This window comes from Zea mays, chromosome 6 (genome assembly GCF_902167145.1).
Source record: "Zea mays cultivar B73 chromosome 6, Zm-B73-REFERENCE-NAM-5.0, whole genome shotgun sequence".
Classification (NCBI taxonomy): domain Eukaryota; kingdom Viridiplantae; phylum Streptophyta; class Magnoliopsida; order Poales; family Poaceae; genus Zea; species Zea mays.
This window is the reverse complement of record NC_050101.1, coordinates 19738762-19746164: the sequence shown is the minus strand read 5'-3', so window position 1 is coordinate 19746164 and position 7403 is coordinate 19738762.

Below are 7403 nucleotides of genomic sequence, written 5' to 3'. Positions count from 1 at the left end.
CTGCAACTTATATGCCACGGAACCAATACGTTGTAGTACTTGAAAAGGCCCAAAGAATTTGAATGCCAGCTTCTGATGAGCACGAACTGCCAGGGACGACTGCACATATGGCTGGAGCTTGAGGAACACCCAGTCGCCAACTGCAAACTCCCGTTCAGAACGACCTTTGTCGGCCTGCTTCTTCATTCTGAGTTTAGCCCGTTCCAAATGTTGTCGGATCAGTTCGGACATCAATTGCCTCTCATGCAACCACGACGCCAAATCAGTGGACTGAATATTGTCCTTCTCTGAGATGCCAAACTAACGTGGCCGGCACCCATACAGAGCTTCGTAAGGTGAAAGACCAGTAGCTGAATGTGGGGAGGAATTAAACCAAAACTGAGCAACAGATAACCACTTACTCCACTGCTTTGGGCACGCATGAACAAAGCAACGCAGAAATGTCTCCACACATTGATTAACTCTTTCGGTTTGACCGTCTGACTGCGGATGGTAGGCGGAGCTCATACACAACTTCACATCAGCCAAACGAAACAGCTCTTGCCAGAGATGACTGAGAAATACACTGTCACGATCAGAAATAATCGACTGTGGAAGGCCATGATGCTTATAGATCTGATCATGAAATAGACGAGCTACTGACAGTGCAGTGAATGGGTGTTTCAGTGGCAAGAAATTTGCATATTTGGTAAAGACATCTACGACCACCAGAATACATGTATAAGTTTGAGATTTGGGCAACGCCACGATGAAATCCATAGAAATTATCTGCCACAAAGATGTTGGAACTGGCAATGGTTGTAACAGTCCTGGCAACCGTGAACGGTCAGATTTGGCTTGCTGGCAAATGACACATTGACGGACAAAATCTTGGACTGCCTGCTTCAACCCTTTCCATGCAAACAGCTGTTTAATACGAGCATACGTAACTGGAATGCCAGAATGACCACCAACTGCGGACGAATGAAAAGCAGTCAAAAGTTTATGCTGAAGTTCAGATGAAGGACCGACCCAGATTCTGTTCTTGTAACGCAACAGCCCATCTTGCCAAGAAAAGTTGGGCACCGCCGAGGCATCAACAACAAGTTTAGCGATTATATCAGTAGTCGCTGAATCTTGCGAATAAGAATCTGCAATCTCTGCCACCCATTTAGGAGTACACGAAGATATTGCCAAACAGGAAGACTCCACATTCGGATGGCGAGATAAGGCATCAGCTGCACTATTATCACTCCCTTTTTAAAAACAATGCGATATTGCAGCCCCAACAGTCTAGTAAACATCTTCTTCTGCCACGGGGTGTGCAGTCTGTGTTCGTCAAGGTGAGCAAGACTGCGATGGTCCGTAAAGATCTGGAATTCTTTCAACTGCAGGTAGTGGCGCCAGTGATCAACAGCAGTCAAGATGGCTAGGTATTCCTTCTCATAAGTGGACAACCCCTGAGATTTAGGACCAAGAGCCTTACTCAAATATGCAATGGGGTGCCCATCCTGCATTAACACAGCACCAATGCCCAGTTTACTTGCATCTGTCTCAAGGCAAAATGGCTTGGAAAAATCAGGTAATGCTAACACTGGGGCAGACACCAGGGCTGTTTTCAATGCCTGAAACGTCGATTCATGAGCTGCTGTCCATACGAACACTGTCCCTTTTTTCAATAAAGAGGTCAGGGGTTTTGCAAGTAATCCAAAATTTCTGACAAAACGCCTATAATAACCTGCTAGGCCTAAGAAACTTCGTAGATCCTTAATGGAAGTAGGAGAAGACCAATTAGCCACAGCTTGGATCTTAGTTGGATCTGTGGCAACACCTGATGCAGATATCACGTGTCCCAAATAAGTCAACTGATTCTGGGCAAAAGAGCATTTGGACAGCTTGATTTGCCAACTGTCTTTGAGAAGCAACTCCAACACAAGCCTCACATGGTTTAGGTGCTGCTCAAAATCCTCACTATAAATGAGAATGTCATCGAAAAAGACTAGCACACAACGACGAAGCAAGGGGGCCAGCGTAACATTCATAGCTCGTTGAAATGTAGCTGGTGCTCCAGTTAAACCAAACGCCATCACCTTGAACTCGTAGTGGCCAGAATGGGTTTGAAATGCCGTTTTATGTGTATCTGCTGACTGAAGAAGAATTTGATGATATCCGGCTGTTAAATCCAAGCTTGTGAACCAAGAAGCATGGCCAAGCTCATCAAGTAATTCTTCAATCACTGGAACTGGATAGGTGGACTTGACTGTGATAGCATTTAAATGTCTAAAATCCACACAAAAACGCCACGACTGATCCTTCTTCTTGACCAGCAAGACAGAAGAAGAAAAGGGGCTGGTACTGGGTTTAATAATGCCTGACTGTAGCATAACAGTAATCTGATTTTCAATTTCATCTTTAATGGCTGGAGGATAGCGATAGGGCCTAACTTGAAAAGGTGTAGCACCTGGTACCAAAGGAATCGCATGATCACAATCCCGTGATGGAGGCAGCCCAGTAGGAGGAGCAAACACCACGGCAAACTCCTTCAATAAATTTACAAAGGACTCAGGCAACCCCAGCTCTGCAAAAGAAGGAGGCACAGACTGTACTACAGATACCTCGACAACAGACCCAGGTGGAACACTTGCAGATAACCCATGTAACAATACCGAAGAGCCCTGGTATGGTATAATCATCCACTTTTGTAACCAATGTACTTTCATGGGACTATGTGCTGATAACCAATCCATACCCACAATTAAGTCATATGTAGAGATATCCAGCACACGAAAATCCGTTGTAAACACACACTGTTGCACGGACCACTGAGTTGCCAACAATTGTTGTGAGCAATGGATACGCCCACCGTCTGCTACTTGAACAGAAACTGGACGCGTCATGGGTAACACGCCAGTAAGCTGAACTGCCAATGTAGTTGAGACAAACGAATGAGAGCTACCAGAATCAATTAAAATCAATACCTCTTTTCCTTGAATTATGCCACTGAATTTCATAGTATGAGAAGACTTCCTGCCCTGAACTGCAGCTACTGAAACTGCGAGAAATAACTGCTCCTCCCCAGAATGAGCCGTTTCCGGTGGGGTGAAACTGTCATCATCTTCACACTGATATAAATCCCAGACTTCCTGCAATGCTTGAAGCTGCACAGTCGGCGGACACTGATGATCTCGCGACCATTTCTCCGCACAACGCTGACACAATCCCTTTGCTCGCCTGTAAGCACGTAATGCAGCCAACTTATCATCCATCCCACGCTGACGAGGAACCTCATCATGTTTGTTGTCTTCAGTCACCGTCACTTGCTGCGCTGGTCGTGGAGGCAAGGGCAGTGGCAATGGTCCCTTGCCAAACAGCCTGCTCGGCACGACATCCGACCGACGAACCTCCATTCGCCTCGTGGTGCCAGCAACTTCCTCCTGCAACAATGCGATAACGGCAGCAGTATCCAAGGAAGTGGGTCGTTGGACAAAAACAGCAGCACGAATATCCTCACGTAACCCGTCCACAAAGCGTTGCACAAAGTACATGGGGTCCATACGTCGACCATATGCACGAAGATTATCAACAATGGACGTAAACTGCTCCACATAATCAGATACCGTGTTGAGCTGCCTAACCTTGAACAGTTTACGAATGAAAAGTTCATATTCATCTTTTCCAAATCGTTCTAGCAAAGTTTGACAAAATTCAGACCATGGCAGATCCTGACCCCTATCATCCAAGTAAGAAAACCAACGACCCGCAGCTCCCAACAGGTGCATCGAAGCCACCTTGATCCATAAATGGGGTTCAACGCTATACATATCAAAATAATCATGCGCCCGACGGATCCATAATTTAGGATTTTCCCCGTCAAATGATGGAAAATTCAATTGAGGCAAACGACTCCGAACAGCCCCGCCAAAACCACCCGCAGGCGCTTGTTCCAAACGTGCACTAGACATCTCAATTGGTTTCGACTCAATTCGAGGAATTGGGAGAACCGAAGGCAAGGACTGGCACATACCCTTGACCGGGGGATGAATAAGGGTGGTGACCGACCCAAACTCATCCTCCCGGGAATGAAGTTCGACGCGGTGCCCATGGGGCGAGTTGGTAGGAGATCCGGCTGTTGTGTGCTCGGCAGCCGCAGGGGAAGGCGCGAGTACCCCAACCATGGAGGTCGGTTTGTCCATGACAGCCCGCTCCCAATGACGCGCAATCTTGCCCACCTCCAAGCGCAGATCATCCACGACACCTTCCATCCCCACACGCCATTCGTCGAACGCACCGGAGGCTTTCTCGAGCGCCCCGACACGATCGCTCTGGTTTTTGGCAAAATCAGAGAACACCGCCTCCCAGCAAGATTCTTGCTCCGACGCGCGCTGATCCCATTTGGCATCATGATCAGCGAATCGGCGAGCGATCTCGTCCAAGATGATCTGAGTATATGGATTCATGAGAACTTGCTGACGGCGAAAACGAGTGAAATGGGAATGAACACCAGAAGGATCCAGCGCGAGAACGCGAGGATCGGCCAAGGATCGTTGAATCTGATACCACTGTTAGCAACTCGGTATGGATACAAGGTAGCAGTAGAAGAGAACAGCAATAAAGAGTAGCAGAGGACGATTAAGAGTAGCAGAGGGTAAGGAGGAAGAAGAGTGGCGGCGAACGAGCAGTAGAACTTGGAGAAGAAGTTGTAGTGAATAATTCTTACATGCCCTTCACGAGGCAACCCTCGTTCTACTTATTCGCAAAGCGAGCACAGCTGCAGCCCATTCACCCAATCCGGCCCATACACCTTTGTAGATTTCTTGGTCGGCCTGCTAATCCGTTGCGCCACAATGGTCCCAGTAGCAGAAGATGTAGTACCGCTAACAACCAGGCCCCCCGCAGAACCTTACGCAACTCGTATCTAGTGCTAGCTCTTGTTTCCGTGCCATGTTCGTCGAATCCGCGAGCTACCACGAGTTTTGCCCGCCACCGAATCTAATTCGTCGAGATCAGAGCATTGGTACTCTTGTGAGCCAGTTCGCGAGTTGCACAAGAATCTCAGGGAGTTTTTCCCTCGGGTAATCAGAAATTTTGGGCACTGGTTGGTCCTCTTCCAGTTTACAGTGCCGGATTTCCGCCGTATGCCGTCTTCAGCTGTCAACAAGTCTTCCGCGTCGTGCTTATCTAGTCAGGTAAAGAGCCCTAGCCTTCCTCTCGCTCCTAGTCAAGATCCGACATTGATTAGTGAGCGGCAGCGGTAGATCAGGATTTTTCTGGCGGGTTCACCACCGCTGACGATGGGCACCACCGTTTCCTCACCGTCATTGAAAGGGATGACGTTCCTAAAACACCCGAGCCACACGATCGCGGATCAACGACCTAGAATGGATGATATCGGTTCGTAAGACAGTTTTCATATAACCCCCTAGTTTTCTTCATAAAGAGCCCCCAAAGTTTCTAGGTTTTAACCCGCGGTCCAAGGCATCCGGAAAAATATGTTTTCATTAGGTGAAAGCGTAAACCGGCTCTCTGTAGGAGGAAAATACGTTTTCCCTTAAGGAAAGCATATTCCGGGATTTAATCTGATTTCCGGATTTATTTTATTTGATAAATCTTCGGGTTATTTACAGTTTTGCCACTTGACTTTAAACGACTATAACTTTTACGTTTTAGTTCCGATTTGATCCGTTCAAGTTGCGTTAGATTCATAATTTAATAATCTAGCTAAGTAAACTATTTTTGAATAATTTTGATGAAGTTTAGTTTGAAATTCATAATTAGGTTTAAACTCTAATTACTTTTGGATAGGAAATCTTGTTTAATTCATAGTTTATTCCTTTTAACTTCGTTTTGGGCGATTCAACTTGTGTTGGATTTGTGTCATCGTGCTCTAAGTGTTAATGTTAATGTTTATCATGCTACTCCGTTATAAATTTATTGGTTAATAGTAGTTTGATTAATGCTTTATGAAATAGGGTTTATAATTAAAATTAACCTAGATAATTATTAAGATTAATATTAATATTCATGTCTTTTTGATTATAACATGTTTAGTTCCACTTTAAGATGTAAATGCTTTTGTTTAGTCCTTGTCACATGTTCCTAAAGTTTGTAAGTTAGATATTAAATGATTAATATATGCAATAGAATGTCATCTTAAAGTTAATATTAGAATTTGATCTATGATTTGTTGTAAATAAAATCTTAATTAGTTTTCACTTGTTCAAGTTTAAATCTCATTAATCTAATCTGAATATTCTCTAAAATAGTTTATATGATAAAGTTTATAGTGTTCTTTTGATTTATCTTATAAAGGAAAATCTTAGGAAAATCATTTCTTTTCAACCGTAGCTCCGTTTTGAGTGAACGACCTATCCACGTGATCGTAGTGATGCGTAGATTAGTTTTATGATCTTTTCATCTTGTGTTTTCATTGATTGTTGTACTATTCTAATTTAGATGAATATGTGTATGCTATGCATGTGCTTGTCTGGTATGCTTGTGTGGTATTTTATGATCGTGTCAAGTCGATGAGAATTATGTGGTGATCAAGAATCGAGTATTTGAAGGTTGTCATCTATAGAAGAAGGATCTCAAGTCAAAGGCAAGTATAACATGGGACTATCCTTGTTACCTATTCACTTTTAACCATCATAATTCATATTGCATGTGTCTAATTTGTTACCTTAAGGACATCCTAGATATTGTTTATCTTGTGCCTTGATACCTATTGGGTTAAATTGCATATGGGTAGTTATTGCAAGTGTTTGAATTAAAGTAATATGATTTGAATATGAAATACTAGTTACATTGAATGATGGCTACATGAAATGATGATCCCAAGATGATGTTTAACAATTTGGATTCAAGGGGGCTAGACTTTTGTTCTAGTATTCCTCTCCTTAAGGACTTATCTATAAGTGAAATCCGGGATTGACAGTGCTACCGTGGGGGCTATATGGCTCTGGTATTAGTTAAGTATGAAGATACTTTCTTTCATATTGGCTTTTAATCCGGAGCTCTTTGACGAGTCGGTATTAACCCTAGATCTTTGTGTGTATAGCTGTGGTATGTGCCACTTAGATAGGATTTAATATCCCTTGCCCCTGAATCTAGATTGACTGTTAATATGTTTGGAAGCCTTTTGAAAGACTTCTTAGTGAACCCTGCCGGTCTACCTCAGAGTGGGTTAAGAGGCTAGTTATCTCTTGTTGTGGGAGGTAGTTACCTCAGGAGAAAGGGTAAATCATGGCCCACGAGTAAAGATACGCAACCTCTGTAGAGTGTTTTAAAACTAGTATACTAGCCTTGCTCAAGGTCACGAGCGGCCTTGGACGTCTTGCAGAATAGAGATATGGACAGAGGCTATGATGAATGAGACATGGATTCAAGATTATGGTGGTTACTGGATGATGATGGATTGTGATGAG